The sequence below is a fragment of the Calonectris borealis genome, chromosome 3 (genome assembly GCF_964195595.1).
Source record: "Calonectris borealis chromosome 3, bCalBor7.hap1.2, whole genome shotgun sequence".
NCBI lineage: Eukaryota > Metazoa > Chordata > Aves > Procellariiformes > Procellariidae > Calonectris > Calonectris borealis.
This window is the reverse complement of record NC_134314.1, coordinates 51,832,113-51,849,155: the sequence shown is the minus strand read 5'-3', so window position 1 is coordinate 51,849,155 and position 17,043 is coordinate 51,832,113. Positions and strand designations below refer to the sequence as shown.

General features: G+C 46.8%; 1 long non-coding RNA gene across 1 annotated transcript; it reads right to left on the bottom strand.

The window, feature by feature from the left end:
- Positions 1 to 110: 110 nt before the first annotated feature.
- Positions 111 to 16,944, bottom strand: LOC142080356 (uncharacterized). The gene is made up of 4 exons (XR_012672970.1): positions 16,849 to 16,944; positions 14,927 to 16,006; positions 9,906 to 10,439; positions 111 to 189 (listed from the first exon to the last, which is right to left on the bottom strand). It is a non-coding gene; the product is annotated as an uncharacterized LOC142080356 (long non-coding RNA).
- Positions 16,945 to 17,043: the final 99 nt, after the last annotated feature.

Genomic DNA, 17,043 nt, shown 5'->3' with positions numbered 1-17,043 from the left:
GATGAATGAATGTCCAACAGCAAACGTTAGGTGTGGGAACTGAGCTGAAATTTAGATGCTGTAAACCTCATCCTGCTCTGGTGCAGATCTCCTCTCACGCTTCCGTGTTCACAGGCTGGGAGCATATTTTCTCCCATCCCGGCTGGATAGCTGCTGGTTCTTTACCTCCTGCTGCTGCCTCCTCCGGTTCTGTATTAATAGACAAGAAAAAATATCAACCCATGGGAAAGCAAATGAATGGAGAACAAGTCATGTAGACAAAAAGGAGGCTTGGAAGATTCATCTGAGTTCATCTGAGTGTTCCCTGAGTTACTGCAAAAGAGAGAGTCCAGCTCCATACTGGGGAGCCCATCACGACCCGTACTGCCACACTTCACTGTTTTTGTATTCTTAAATGCTCCATTGATTGATAATTTCAAGGCATACATGTGAGAAACTTGTATTACAGAGATTTGTCTGTAAAAGTACATTTAAAACACCAGGCAATTTAAGTTAGATACAGTGCAATGGTTTTTGGTAATAAAGACATAAGGTTTTTATTAGTATATTGAAGCTGTTACAGAATAAAGCTCGGTTATAATATGATCAGAGATACCTTGCTGGTTCTGTTATGCCTTCTTACACAATATTTGTAAGTGAATTAGCAAAATGGTTTGTGAAGATTCCTCTTGAGCATTTGTTCGCTCTTGTTAAAGAGATACCAAGAGGTCTCTTTGTAATTTTTAATCATTCCCTAGCCTTCCAGTTGAAGGTAACAGATTTATTTACTGTAATTGATAATAATGAAGAGATAAATGAACACTGACCTAGGTTTTGATTAAAAAAAAAAAAAAAGTGTTCAAATCTGGAAGAACTCTAGATTCAAATAAGACTAGAAAAAATATACTAAAAACTGTGAACTAAAAAAATTCGGTTTTGGTATCATGGAATAGTTTGGTTTGGAAGGAACCTCTGGAATTCATGTGGCCCAATCCCCTGCTTGGAGCTGGACCAGCTTCTACGTTTGTTCAGGCTCCTCAGCGCCTTGTTCAACTGAGTTTTGAATATCTCCAAAAATGGAGAAATTTTTTTTATGCATTCTCTTATTCAAATAATTTGCAAAGAAACAATTCACTCCTGATATTTAAAACAAGGGCGCCTAACAGTGTAGGAATTTTGTTTTCAATGGCAAATTTTTGTTTTTCTTCGAAATTCCTTGACATATCTGAATAGCAAAGAGAAATAAAAAATTCACCATTTGTACTCCTGTAGAAAAAAAGCATAGAAAAAGTCAAATCTCATTATTGTTTTTAACAGACAAAAACGAAGTTATGATAACACTCTTAGCTGTGGAAAATACATTTCTAGGTATGAATTTGGATATATGAAGAAAACTTCTATGCCAGTCATTAGAGAAACTCAAACAAAAGTCCTTAAAATATATTAAATGTACTGAGTACTTTCACAGCTTTTTAATTTTTAACCTTAGGCGTCCTTGGCAAAACTGAGTGCCTATCAATGGACTCATTATAATGACTGAAACCTGCATCAGGAAGAGGAGGACTACACAGAAGAAAGGTTTCTTTTCTCTATGTTTTTAAAAGTTTTGACAAACCTATTTAAAAAAACATTGAAAATTATTGTTGAATTTTTGAGGGTTTTTATAAGAAACCAGCGATCTCAGACCACTCTTAAATGCTATTTCAAACAAAAGTATTTGGATTAGATTTTGCCAGCCCTTTCGTTTGTTTTTATTCAAGTTCTACAACTGTTAATATAAACTTTTTTCTTAACTAAAACATTTTCATTTTAGCCAAGTGCCCAGCTCCATCTCCAACACCGTATCAATGAAGTGATATTTAACAGCCAGCTTGCACGTTCTGGTCAAGGACGCAGTGGTCTGCAGGCATGGAGGTCTTATCTGATGCCGTGGTCTTAAAACTCTCGTTCTCACGTTCTTCCTTCCGTTTTCCTTCCCACCCTTGGGCATTATAACTCTCATCTTTTATGCCACAGAAAATGTAAAGTAAGTAATGTAAGGGAAAGTCTGCATTTTGTCTGTGCCAGGTTGTCTTGCCCACACATATTTGGAAGGATGAATAAGTAGAAAACGTTTCAACTGTCCAGGCTTCCCATCATATTTACATTTATAGTATTGCCAAGAAAACAGCTAACTTGCATTTAACCTCTGAAAAACAAAATGATGCTGCTTGAACCACCTTTCCCAACATCTTTTCTATACGATTCACCTCTTACAAACCCATCCTACCCAAAAACCACAGAGGAATAGGTAGGTCTTGAACTGAAGACCAGTCCAAAACATTTTGAAGGCTAGAAAGAGAGAAACAAGGCATGGGACCACGGCCATCCCATGTGAGATCTGAAGCTCAGTGCTGGACCAAATCCACGACTGCTACGAGTTGTCCCAGCTCCACTGACTGTTTAAGCACGGCACTTTCCACAGACTGAGAGTGCCAGTCATCAGCACGCTAGTTTGGGGGCTGCTAACCAAAATGCAGGCTCTGGACCAGATCTTTCCAACAAATTCAGATGCACAGCTCGCCGTACGGTCGGAAAGGTCTGCGTGCCCACCTCTGGTGGCAGAAGCAACAAAATAGGGTTTGTGTGTATGCGTCTGTGTGTATTGCATAATTCACGATCCAAATTTAAACCAAAATATTTGGATGGCGGCCCGCCCCACGCTGGCCTGGTGGAGCTGGAGAGGTGTGCCAAGAGCTGGGGAGCCCGGGATGGTCCGACTTCCAGGCTGGAGGCCCTGCACCTGCACAAATGCACAATCCAGAGACTGTGCAAGTAAAAAGGATCCTGTTTTTTAAATCAGCTCTGGAGGCAGCTGAGGTTTGCCTCGGTGAAAGCAAAGCAGGGGACAGCTTTCAGCCTGTACACAAGTTCCAGACCACTCCTCCTACCAAAGCTCTGCAGGTCATTCATTTCTTGCAGCATTTTATTCCGGTGGCCCCCGGGAATAAAAATTGGCAAGTCACTGCTGTTTTACGGGTGGGAGCTCAGCTTAACCACACCTGACAGCAGCGAGGTAGGGACTCGTAGCATTTTAATGTACAACTGTTAACGTTCGTTTGCCTTTCAGCGCTGCTTGCAACCCAAGACTTCATTTTAGCTGGTATAATATGCTTGCATCATTAACAACAATTACCAGTCATTGTTCCATTCGGATTTCTCTTGCTAATTAGATTCACTCCAACAATCTGTATGGCCCATAAACCTAACCCCAAAAGGAGTATCTTCCCACAGTGAACGGAATGGAATATGAATAATCAGTTTAATAATTGTATTTGACTTAGCTTCTCATCACCAACGTGTTTATCAACAGGCTGCCAGGGTTGGCCGGTGGGAGAGTCCCGCTTTGCTCCCGGCTGCTCTCGCAAGAGGAGCAGGAGCCCTCCTGGCTGCTTTGCCAAACCTGCAAATGCTGTGTGCGTCTTACACAAGCTTTAAGAGCCTCCACTTTTAATTCTTGCGGTTTTGCACGGGCATCCACCTCTTCTTTTTCTTATTTACTCTTCTCTCACACTCTGCCTTTCCCTCTTACCTCTCTCTTTAGAAAGGCATCAGCCACGGAGACAATATTAGCTCCTAGGGAAGCTAAAAACATAACCACGCAGTCCCTCTGTAAAGGGCACGGCCCTGCAGCCCAATTTTGACAGCTCCGAGCACCTCTGCTCCCCTTGCTGACCTGAGTATTTGTGCGGCAAACCTGGGCTGGAAGCCATTTCTTAGCAACTTGCAGGGCCTTATCTGACAGCCCCCAGCAACAGCCCCTCTCCAACAGCATCTCCAACAAGGGCGGCAATGCAGCTTCCAGACCCGGATTGCTCCATGTCTGACTGGCTTGAGGCACGGCCAGAGGGTTGGACTCTGTTCCTACCTGTTTGTTTAGGCTTCATCTGGGGCCCTCCTGCAAATTCCCTTCTCCACAACACATGCAGAAAAACTTCTGGTAATTGCTAGGCAGAGCAATATGTACTTTATCGCTCTGGCTGTGAATCAAGCAGACAGGCAGTTGTTTTTATTCATTTTTCAGTTGCTTTTCCAAGCTTTGAGGAAAAATATTAAAACAAATGTAACTGCACGCAACTGCAACCGCTCCTTATGGCACGCCATCGATGGAGTCGGACCTCTGAGGCTGCGGCACGGCTCGAGCCCAGCTCGAGTGGAAGGTGCTGGTGGAAGGGCTGGTAACTCTCAGGACAGAGGGCGAAACATTGCACCGGGGCTTCATTTGGTACCAAAGCACTGGGAGACACCACTGAGCTGGTCCACCCTGGCCTTTCCTCCCTCCTCTACCCTACCCCCGCCTACGCCACTTGCCCCAGGGGTTGCTTTTGCCCCTAATCCAAAGAAAATAAATGTGACTGTGCTAGCAGCTGGCAGCAATGTGGGCTGGCCTTAGGCTAGAGCAGCCCTGTGCAGGCAGTGTTTGGATACGTGAGCCCGAGACCACAGGAAGGTGCCTGCTCCATCAAATTCCACCCTCATCACCACATGCGTGTGCTCCAGGACCTTCCCGTGGCCTCCTGGGAGAGAGGGTCTCTGGTCCCCTGGTCTCCCTTGCAGCTCTTCTCTGCAGCTGCTCTGCTGTTAATGCATCTTTCCCAAAAGGAGGGGCGGGAAGGGAGGAGATTTGATCTGGGCTATATATGTTGGCACTAATATTTCCTCATCTCAACTGGAAATAGATGCAACATAAGGATCAAGCTGGCAGCACACAACACTTCTGTGACTATCTAATGCTAATTTTTCTTTTTCCTCAGTTATTTTCCCAACTGATTCACTCCCTGTTAATAGCAAAAGCCGCCTCTGACACCGCCTTTCACCTGCATGACTCTTTGTCTTTTACTTGAATGTCATCCTCCTTTTATTACAGCCATTCTCAAGATGCCCTGCTCGTCCTGCCTGGCCTCCAAACCACCTCCGTGCCAGCGATGCGTCACAGCTTTGTGCAGCACATTTGATCAGCACAATGCTCGCATGGGCCAGCAGCGTGCCGTTAATGCAAACATTAAAACAAAATTGGTCCCAAAACTCCTATTTGAAGAACTCTCCCAGACAGCTCCTCCTGGCCTGAGGTCTCCACCCCCAGCACTCATTGTCTCCTCTTCTTACCAACGACGCAATTCCTCTGCTAATCTGTTTTGTCTCCAGCAACATCAGTTGTTTCACACTTGACATCATAGCAAATACATTAAAGTAGTCTAGATAAAGGAAATCTGGCAGATATCACCTGTCTGGAAAAATAATTGTTTTATCAAAGAGAACCATCGGGTTAGTCTGGCAGGATGTACCTTTAGTTGCATTTCATCCCATTTTTGATGTGCCTTTGTATTTTTAATTAACCTTCAAGGCATGTTCCAAAGCCCCGCATACCAGTGAGGTCAGAGTTATAAGAATGACGGCTGGCTGGATTATTTTTTAACCCTGCGCAACCAAATGCATTGTAATGGATATTCTGCAGTCACCGGGTCCCTCACTGACTTGACAGATGTATAAAACCAGTTGCTATTAGACGTGCCACCTCGCATGCTGGTCTTTCCAGAACTCCTGGACAGGCATGACCTGACCCCCCAAGAGGAACGCAGCCTGCTCTTGGAGCTTTGCTTCCCCACAGTAGCGATTCCATTTCCATTTCCATATCCCTGTTCCCATTAACCAGCCTGCTTTTGCCCCTAGGATTTGTCTTCCTTAGACGAGAACAGAGGTAAAATACTCCTTTGATTTTAGGCCATGCCTAGATTAGCTTTAATCTCATTTACTGCACAGCAGCCTGACTCTGCTTTTCTTCCTCTCTTACACTGAGATTTGAAGAAGTTTTTCCCATTTTTTCTGGAACACTTTGCAGGTTTCAGCTCAGGTTTGCTTTTGACAGTTATACTGGCATTTCTTGACCTCTAAATGATCAGGTCCTCTTTCTGCAGCCTGTGAACCCTTGTGTCTTCCCAAGAGCCTTCCCGAGGCTCCCCAGGACTAACCGGAGAACTGAGTGCCACGGACACGTGGAGCGAGCAGGCAGGGTGCGGGATCCCCCACCTCCACGCCTCTGCCTGGGCTTCCCCTGCACTCAAGCCTCCACCTTGTCCACTCGAGCCAGCTCTGCTGAGGAACATCACCCCACTTCAGCAGTTTGCCCGTTGGCAAACTGAGTCTCAGATGCATTCGTATTTGTGTTTCTTCCCCCATTTGCTTCAAACAGTGAGAGCTACTCAGTTCAAAGCTCTGCTCTGTGACTAGATCCCTAGTAACTTAATTGCACATCAAAACAACATCACCTTGTACGAGTTCACTGATGAAGACATTTGTTGGTTGTCAAATTCAAGAATATCTAGGCCCTACCATTGCTAGCTTGAAGCATCATCGAGTAATGCAGTCTCCTCAGATTGCCAAAGCACTGAATGTAGATATGAATAATTTCCAAAAGAGTTTTTACCTCAGCCAAAAACATGAGCAGCAGCTAAACGAACAAAGACAAAACGTATTTCTGACCCCGCAGCTTTGCTCCTGCTGAGTTTCAGAGGCCACCTTTGACCATCAGAAGTGCAAAAGCTTCTCAGCAAAATGTTGCCAGAAACTTTTATGCTGGGAAGCGCGTGGTTATGAGCCTGAGGTGCTCTAAGGCCCGGCAGAAAATGCTCCTCGCTACCTGGAGGACAGAAGCGGGCCAAGTCCAAACGGAGTTGGAGAAGATTTTCCTTGATCGATCTCTCCCGTGCAGATGGGTGCGTGTTGCACCCTCTGCACAAAGAACTATCTGGTCTTGCTTGCACAAGGCTGAGATCAGTGTCAGGAGTGATCTGCTCTTCATTTCATCTAACCTCATCAATTACCTCTGCCCTCCAAATCTTGCTGGATGTGTCAGCTTAGCAGTTAAAGAAAAATAATTTCTCCTCCCAAGAGCAGACACACCACAAGAGCTGTCGTGAAGGAGAATTTATAGATTCTTGTTTTCTATTTGGTTACACTTTTGAAAATATTTTTGGCAGCGACAGCAGTTCTTTGGTGCCTGAGGTGGGAAGCTGGGCCGTTAGGATGGCCGCTGATGGTTCGGGTCACCGACAGCTCAACAGACCATCCCTGCTCAGTTTGGGGGGATGCACAAAATACCCCCTGTGGCCACCTCCCTGCCCGGCGCAGCACTTTCCAGGGCAAGGAGAGTGAGAGAAAGAGTTCGGCCATAGAAAGAGCAGGATTTTAGGCAAAAACACCAGCAGGGTGCTGTTTTCAGACAGACTGGTGGGTAGCCCCAGGCTGCCCCAGGCCAAAGGGTTTGGTGGCAGAAGGGCAGGCGGAAGCCAAACATCCCTGTCCCTTCAGAGCGGTTTTTTTTTCTCCTCACTCAGCCCCTTTTCTGCAATTTTGAGACCAAGCCACCTGTCAGAGGACTGGATTGCGATTTCAGCCCAAAGGAGCCTCGGATGCACCCTGAAAATGTACAAGGTCTGAAGAAGCTGTGAAGTCAGTCCGTGCGCCATACAGCACATCCTATAAGATGCTATAGGATAGCAGTCAAACAAAACGTGTAAAAGGTCGTTGTTGTGCTGAATCCTGGCCTTAGCAGAGAAACCTTAGCAGGACCAGCTCCACGTCTCTTGGTCCGTGCTCAGCAGCCGGATGCGAAACAACAATTACATTGTGAAATGTCGTGGGCCTACTGAGGAGCAAAAAACACATCAATATTGTCTTCTGGTTGCATCAAGTCATGATGATTTTGTTTGACTGCATGCCTGAGTGAAACAACAGAGAACACAAACAGAGACGGGGCCAGAGCTTGCCTGTGCACTACTTTTATCTTCCTGCCTTTCCAGCGCACCCATCGCAGCAGCGTCTAGGTGGTAAGTCCGTCTCTTTGCAAAACAGGAAGACCGTGGGCTGGTTTGCTTCTCTGATGAGCTATAAATTACACGGGCTTTACCTGGCTCCCAGCCTGCGCTGTACCCTAGGTAAGGCAGGCGCTAATGGAGGGTGCTGCTGTGGCCAGCGATAGGATAATTACTGTTATTGCATTAGGAGAGAATAGGTGAGACTTAAGAGCCGGAGGGAAAAAGAGTCCCAGGAACTGGAGCACCGAAGGCATTGCTAGCTGCACGCACACAAAGGCGACCGACCTATAAATAATCTGACCCCTTTGTTCCAGTAAAATGGCACAAGAATTAAGACCCCGGTTCAGGAAGAAACTTGAAATGCATGACTAAACTCGGCAAAGCTGAGCAGACCTATTGACACCCCTGGGGCCCGAAGGCATTTCTGCTTTGTGAGCCTTTGTGCTTACCTGGCGGAGCGGCTGCTGGAGGTGTCCCGCTGGCAGAGATGCTTACCGGGGGCTGCGGGGGGGCCAGGTCAATTACTGCAGGTAAATGAGTGAAAGCACCCTGTGAAATTTTGAGTGGGACTCGTCAAGAATACCTAGAGTTCAGTGAAGTACTCTTTCTCTGCTAACTAAGTTACAGCTAAAGAAAGAAACCTCTGTTAACCTCAGTTACCTGATAGTAGTTAGCAACTTGAAAACGAAAAGCTGACATGTAAAGCAAAAATATCAGGCAAGGTGTTAGAACATAAGCCTAACAAATGTAGCCCAGAAATTTGTCAGTATAACAAAACCAGAACAAAATAGGAAAAAAAAAAAAGAGATGAGCCAGCAGCAGGGCAGTTCATCTCTAGGTTAGCTTCACCCTGCACGTGAATCGTCTCTCACCTTTGGCAGAAAACCCACCCAAAAATGTGCTTGTTCAAATGAAAAGGTGTCATCAGGCTCTGAAGGTCCTTGGCAGCCTTGATAGAGTAAAACTAGAGCTACCTGTGAAAAAAATAAAAGCTTACCAATAAATGGTTGCCTGGGGTGGGGAGTAGCACCACTTAAAATTTTTTTTTTTCCTAGCTCTTGATCACAGACACTTACAAAAATTTTATCTGAAAATTATTTGTAAGTATAAATAGATCATAAACCTTTCCTAGCTTTTGCTTTTTATCTTTGCGGTAGACAGAGAAAAGAACGATTATTTTCTTCATGCTGGAGGTGAGGAGCAAACCTGGAGAGGGTGATGACTGACCCAGCATCACCCACCCCGCCACCAGGCCCTGGCCCGCCGTGATTGGGATCTGCAGCAGATACATGTGTCCCGGGGAAGACGTATACAGGATGGGTTTAAGAGCCATTTTGTTGCTGTGAGGATGAGGTAAGCATCCTGAGGACAGGATTTGGTAAGCATCTTTGAGCCCAGTGGGTGTCAGACTTGGTTGTGCGCCACTGGGTCAGCAGCTGGCTGGAAAAGCGATAATCCAGCAGCCTTTTTCCCAGGTGAGGAGGAAACAATAGGAAGCAAAGTTATCTGCCAGAAAGTTTGCAGTGGCTGTTTGGGCAACCTCAGGAGGTGCAGCCACTCTCATTTGTGCTGTGAACACCTGGAAAGCCAGGAGCTCTCAGGCGTGTACCCGTCCCTTTTGCCTGCGCCCTGTTTTCATGTATCTGGGGACACCGAGGGAGAGTAAAGAGACACATTTCCCTCATATAACTACTTATCCCAACCCACAGCACCTTTCCACTTCACCGGCCTTCCCCATGCCTCGCACGTATACAAAGCCCCTAAAGCAAGCACTTTAAAAAGACTGGAAGCGCAATCCAAGTTTGCATTCTAATTCTTCCTGTGCAGCTTAGTTATTAGTTACCATGGAGCAATTAAAAACTAACAGGTCTAGCAGAGACAGCCAATGTTTTCTGGTTGCTTTCTCCAAGCTCCCAGGACCATTTCAGCTGATCTCCTTCTGGATGGCTCTCAGCCCCGTCACAGAGTATTACATGGCAGAAGCTCTGCCGCCAACTATTCTGCAGTCACACATTGCGTGTGTCCTGTGTTTACACTGTTCCATGCTGGGAGCCATGACGTTAAAAGCCGTACCGTCCGGCTGTTTCTCGTGCTCCTCCCATGTGCATCGCCCTCGTGTCCCAAAGAGCCGTCAGGCTGCAGAGGAAGCCAAGAGGCAAGGTTCATCTTTTCGTTCCGAGGTAGCGCAGCGCCTGGCACGGCTATTCCTGGTCCCTGACTCAGGGCACAACCATCTTTGAAATAAATAAAATGAAGAAGGAGAACATCTTTGGGCCCATATTTGACACTTGTATTCCAACATCACTTGACGTTATATAAACCATACAGATTGGTATGGTAGTTATTTTGACTCATCTGTTTAACAATCATTTTATTTTAATCAATATTTATTTAACTTACCAGCTAGACAAAAGCTCCCTAATTTCTTCATCTGATTTAATTGATGTTCCCTGACAGAATGAAGCTAGACTAGATAAGACAGTACAAACTGTGCTGGTCTTCTTCATCTTCGGTTTGCATCTCCTTTAACAAGTCCTGTCACTGTCGCAGAGCCAAGGCACATCTTGCGTCTCACAGACGAACTGGGACCGTATGTGGCTGTATACCCTGGGACAAGAAGCCAAGAAACACGCCAAAACAGTAAGTGTTGACACAATAACTGGCATATTGATTCTCAATGCAAATTACCTCTTCATACATTGTGAAACACTTCACAGTTTCAGAGGACTTCAGAGGAGCCTGTAGTTTCTTATAGGCACCACAACAATTAAATACCTGTCTTCAGCTGTAATATTAAAATACAATTCTGGGTGAAGGATCATATAAAGAGACAGGCACGTTGCGCAGATAAAAATGTATGGGATACATCTACCTGATATTCCGCCCCCCAAACATGCACCATAAATTACATTCCTGAAGGAGTTTTCAGGCTATGGGTATTTCAGGCCTTCTTAGAAGACCTTTTTGCTTTTTCTTTGAAGGAAATCGTCTTTATCTTGTGTCACCTCAGCCTCGTGTGAAGGGAGAGAAGTGGCTGCAAGTTGAAGGGTTGAATCACCAAGTTTAATCTTAGCCCAGTACTCCACTTGTCTAGAAAGAGAAGTTCACTCCAGCACACCCTAAAAGAGACTGGCTTTCAGAGGAACTGATTTTTCAAGCTCAGTCATAAGGGCAGGGGAAAAAATGAACTCTCACATACACATACGGTGGAATCACATAGAGACTCTGATCCTGAAGTCAACACATGGAAAAGCTTAAGTGAAGCAACGCCGCAGCTGTAACTTGCTGCCCGGATTAGTTCATACCCAGCTCTCACTGCCAACATTTAAAGTCTTTGTGAAATGCTAAAGTGTAAAGGGTAGCACTGGCTCGCAAGTCCAAAGTCAACTGATATTAGGAAAGGGTGCAATAATTTTATGACCGTTAAAAACGTTAACGACCCTGTGAGCCAAGACAAAAAGCTGCCAGCCCTCGTGCCGCAGAAAGCCCCAGAATCACCTCTGCGAGGAGGAAAAATCCCCCTCCCTCCACAAACATACTGCAGTGTTGTAAAAATTAGCTTACTACTTAAATTGCAGGCTGAGGGGGGCAGAGCTGCCTGCAGTGCCGGAGACAGATCCCTTCCAGAGACAAATCTGGCACCGTGAAGCATGCACCAGGACACCTAAGTTGAAATGTAGATCCAGGTACATCAGAGCAGGGTGGTGAGTCCTACAAAAGGGAGCCACTTCATCACAGTAAAATTTTAGGAACGAGTCACCATCCTCTAATGGAAGGCCCTGAGGTTCACCAAGGAGACCAGAGCTCATACACGATGCCTTTCCCCTTCCCTCCAACGATGCCCTTTGCATGCTCTTCACCTAGATGTTGCCACATGCTAATGCTACCATAGCCTCATGTTGAAAATCACCAGCTTGAAGCATACTCAAGTGCTTCAGGTAAGGCTTCGGGGGGCGCTTGAAAAAGGCCGTGGAAAGACCCAGACCCCCTCTGAAGAGCTCCAGGGAACAGAAGACAAGTGAAGAAATTTAATCTTCTGCAAAGGCACTCAGGTCAGCTCAGGATTTGCTCAAGCTTGGTTTTCTACAGAAACAAGACGCATAAGGTACAGACGCTCTTGAAACCATTGGCTGGTTTTGGTCAAGCACGGCAGGACATGAGGACCTCTGTGATCACCCAGTTCCTGTGAGTTTTCATGCAAACATTACCCTTTCCTGGTTTGCACGGGGAGGCATGACCAGAGGGGTCAGGGATGCCAGCAGAGGACATGGTGCTGCGTAGGGTATTTGTTGCCCACAGCAGAGGAGGAACCAATTACAACCTAAATGATGGGCTACACCTACTCCAAGGCCAAATCCTGGCCTCCCAGTGTGCACATCCAGAAATGAGGGGAGGTCCCAGCCCCAGGGGGTTGAGTGGCACCATTTGAAATGGCTTTCATTCTGGTCCAGGTGCAATTCAGCTCCTCCACTCTGCGCCCCAACAAGTCCTGGCTGTTAGCGAGAGCTGCCAGCCTTGAAAGCTGCCCGTAATTGCAGGCTTTCTGCGCTCTGAGGGAAAGGGGAGGGACTGGATAAAAAAACACCTCGGGTCTTTGAAACACAGAAAAGGTGTCCGAGTCAGTTCAATAGCCTTTCGCGGACCCAATAAAAGGTTAATCAAATCATCCGCAATGAAAGCAAGTTTGGCATCCTTGTCCCTGGGTTAGCAGTAATGCAGAATCCTCACGCAGTTTCTTACAATTGATGCTATTATTTGGGAAAGGCCTCGAGTACAGTCCTACGGGGGGTCATAAAAAAACCCACCCCAAACCCAAAAGGCTGCATTGTGGTAGAAATTTGCACTTTTCCTGCCTGTGAACATAATTCATGCAGTTAGCGCTTTGTCGGAACTAATTTAACCCACTTTCTCATTTAAACTACAGGAAAGAGAGTTCAAGTAGGTTCCTTTAACATAAAGGACATCTTTTAACCCAACTTCTGCTCCTCTCCACCCCACCCCCACCCAATGCTATTAAATGGCTTGAAACGTGACACAAAAATACATGCCTTATCATATCGGTTGGCTTCTCTCACTATAGCAGCCCTTATCAACATTCAGCAGCCCTATTAATGCAGTCCCCTGCAATCAGCAAGAAAAAGTAGCACTCCACAGATCTCTGATCCGCCCCTTCCCGATACCATGGGCCAGTTCTGGATGCCAAATAAAGAGCAGGAGCTCTTTTTATGCCAGCAGTTTGCTCTGTTACATCTGGTCTGCATGCCCATGGTCCATAGCTCTCACGGCTCGCCCCATGGCAGACCCCCGAGCTGCCGATCTAGCATGAAGCTGCCCTTCGGATGTGGCTGCTGGCTGCCCTGTCGCTGTCACACCGGGTACCTTCCTACGGCGAGGCTGGGAGAGCCCTCTGCTCATGCCCGATGTCCAGCACGTACGTTTAAGGGAAGGTTTACCTGTATAAATATTACAGATACCACGCTGCTAAGTGCAAACTGCTCCAAGGAGATACTGTAGATTTGCCTTAATCCTATACTGCATTCTCGGGAGATGTGGTGGAATAAAGTGCTGGCAAACCATTCCTCACGAACAGAATTTTTGTAGAAAAAACTGCAGAGACCCAAACCCACAGAGCCTACTGCAAGGAGCAGGGCTTCAGGAGTCAAACTGTTCGGGAACTGGGGGCTGGACATTCTCACTCGGCACTAAATTTGACTTCCAAACAAGAGAAACCCAGACCCCAGCGGCTGTATCTCCATTCTTTTTAGTAGAGTTATGTTTGCCATGTTTCAGTCCTCATTGCATATATCGACAATCCCTTTTCTAACTGCTTTCCTCGGGTTATTTTCAGTTCATGGGTTGCTGTACTTCATTTAAGGTTCACAAGAAATTACAAAATAATTTGTAAACAAGTGTTTTCAAAACTGTTTGCATCTCCCCTTGTTCCCTCCTGAGCAACAGAGGAGGATGGGACCGGGGTGTCCTTGAGATACTATACTTGATTTTAGCCAACAGACTGAGAAACAGGGTCGGCAAAAACAGACAGAGGAAGGATATTGCAAAACACCAGTGAAATCTTTTCCCTTGGGATTTTGAGTTTGGTCGGGCAGGCGAGGCTGGCAGGAGGTGAGGGGGACGACCTCTCCACTTCTGCTCCACATGAAGGCAGGCTTGTGAGGAGGAAGCCTATGTTCTCCAGATGCCTCTTGGGCTGAGTTTACACTGGGAGCAAGAGGTTACAGGCGGTTTTTTGGGGCACCCACGGCACCTCTGCAAAGCTAGGGCATCTTTGGCACCTCTGCGATGTCAGAGCACCCCCAGCACCTCTGCAATGTCAGGGTACCCACGGCACCTCTGCAGTGCTGGGCTGTCCATGGTGACGCTGCAATGTCGGGGTACCCACAGCACCTCTGCAGTGTCGGGGTACCCACAGCACCTCTGCAATATCAGGGTGCCCAGCTGAGCTCCGGAGGACCCACTCATCCACGCCTGGGGGACTTCAGCCCAGGCAAGTCCCGCTGCCATTCCTCCAGCTACCCGGTCTCTGACCCACCCTCAGCAGCCACCCCCCTTCTGCAGCCCCATCAATCATGGCCTGTGGGGGACAAGAGGCGGGCAGGGAGGTGTCTGCAGGAGTCCCCAGGGACCAGGTTTTTCCCCTGAGGCTTCGTGGCCCTCTTGCAGGGTGGACAGGTCAGGTAGGGAGACAAAATCTCTGCTTACAACTTCTGTTGCAAGACAGAAACTGCAAGGCATGGTTGCTAGCTATGAAAAATTACCCGGCGAGAAGGTTTCTCTCTTACGAAACGTACCTCCCGATCATCCTGCAGAAACTGTCCTCGCCCTCGCTGGTGCTGCCGCCCCTCAGCTTTTCAGTTCTACCTTTGACTTGCTTACAAGCTTTGAGGAATGTCCCCACGCCAGGCTGCCAAGCAGCGTTAGCCTTGCTGCCTTTCCTAAAATGCGCAGTTTCAATCAGAGGAAAAGAAACCCCCGAACCCTCCCCTAGCTTCACAGTATCGATGCAAATTATTTGGGTTTTATTGGGGCTTATCAGATATAATTTTGGCTAATCTAGGGTCAATTTTTATACTCACAGTGTTGGATTATTATTCTTTAATGTACAGTTTGGAGAGGTTATTGACACATAAAATGGTGAAACGTAGCAGATCTTCCTTTTAAGTATTTAATCCCCATGTGCACAAAAGCAAAGAAGTTCATACTTCCCTGACCATTTCATTTCTCTATTTCCACATCGTTCTCCAATGCCTGCAGAATTATTACACATAAGAAAGAATAATTCCACAGTTGAATAAAAGTACATATATTTTTTGTAGGAAAGGAGGAAAAAGCAGGTATTTTCATATTGCCTTTAAGAACTTTTACCCGTGCAGAAATGGGCTAAATTTGGACCAGTGAGCTAGAGATGAAAAACATGTATTGCCAAACCAATTCCCTTCTTCTAGACTCCAGATTGCATCAAGTTGAACATGAAAGCAATTTCTTAACATTAAACCCCCCCACTTGGCACAACTGCAATTTGAAAGGTGTAAATTGCTAAACAAGTTTGTGGGGAGACACTTACTTAGATATTAATTTAGGTAACCATAGCTTCTCAGTGCCCTCTATGTGAAACTATGTGAAACAAATGCATCGTCAGGGCAATTAGCAGCGATAAAGAGGTTGACATTTTCTTCTTTCAAAACTTTTGGCTTGATTTATACAAGCCACCGTGTCTGTCACATGAGCGTTCAGTCCACAAAAATACACATTTGTTTGTGGTGAATACCATTTTCCTGGGGAAAAGGAACAAACCTCTCTAGCCAGCCAACTTATTACGAGTTTATTGTTGTTTTCAAGGAGTGATTTAGCCGTGACAGGGGAGCAGGCTCTTCAGGAGCCACACACATCACAGATTACACAACGCACATAAAGCATGATAGTGTCATTACCACACCTCTATTTTTTTAAATACACTTCCTTCTGCTTTTAGGTTGGGTCCAGTTATTCACAGGGAGCACCCGGCTCTGTACGAGGAAGCGGTGAATCCTTCTCCTTCTCCAAAGCACGCAGCCAGCAAGGAAGGCCAAATTTTACTCAGGGATTTCCCACCAGATCTTCCCATCAGATCTCTTATTTTCTCAGTAAAATGCGGCACATCTTTTTTGCATCTTCAACTGTGGAGGAAAGGCCTTGGTTAAACCGGTGAAGCTAAACCACCTCCCCAAATGTTGCTAAGACATAGCAGCATAAAAATCAAAATTTCAGTGTTCCATGGAGCAAGTAATCCCGGTTAATCCCAGCAGTCCCTGACATTCCCTTATGGCGCAGGGCGGAAGGGACGAGCCATCTCCTGTGGTCACTGACCATCCCCACAGCCCGGGGACTTGCCCCACGGCCAGGTACTGTGCCTCGTCATCAGGGGGGCACAGCAGATGGGGCGCAGGGTCCGTGGTCCCACGGCGTACCAGGAGTCCTCAACACCCGCTGGTCCGGCCAGGGGAGAAGTCAGCCAGAGGGAAGCTCAGGGCAGCCCTTTGCACCATGCTTGTTTGCTCTAGTTTTCTTCAAAGACCTTGAGCCGCCCACCCTTCAAGCACAAGGGAGCAAGAGACTAATTTATCGCAGTTTGGAAGAAACTGCTCTGGTTTAACTCATAGGTAAGGGCAGTTGTAGACAAAACAGCAACAACGACAAGGAGAGACCCCTGGCAGGTTTTTCTCCAGGTCTGTGCTCTGGGCAGGGCCCGCAGATAGGATCTGCAGCACCATAAATCAACTCGTGGCAAAGGGAGAAGAGAAACAGATTGTGAAATGAACTGTAAAATAAACATCTAATGTAAACACCGAAAAGCAGTGGTTTGTTTTTTCTGTCTGGGAGCCCAAGTCCAGTACAAGTTACTGGCTGACTATGCCGGGACCTGCTGGGGGGGTTCCTGCTGGCCCCATGGCAGGGCGAGGAGGCAGCAGCCGCTCTTCTTTGCGGGCAGGAGAGGTGGCTGCTCCCACCATGAGCATACTTGCTCTCCTTTGGCACAGCCCCATCACGGTTCATCCCCCTGTTCCCGGGATGGGCTGTCTGGCTCCTCCTGACCCAGAGCGATGCCCTCCCAGACACCTGCCTTGGTGGCCTGGCAGCAGAGATGGGGCCACCCCGAATGGCTTCAGGCTGCGTCTTTCTCCAGGGCCTGGGTTTTCTGATAAGCAAGTGCTCA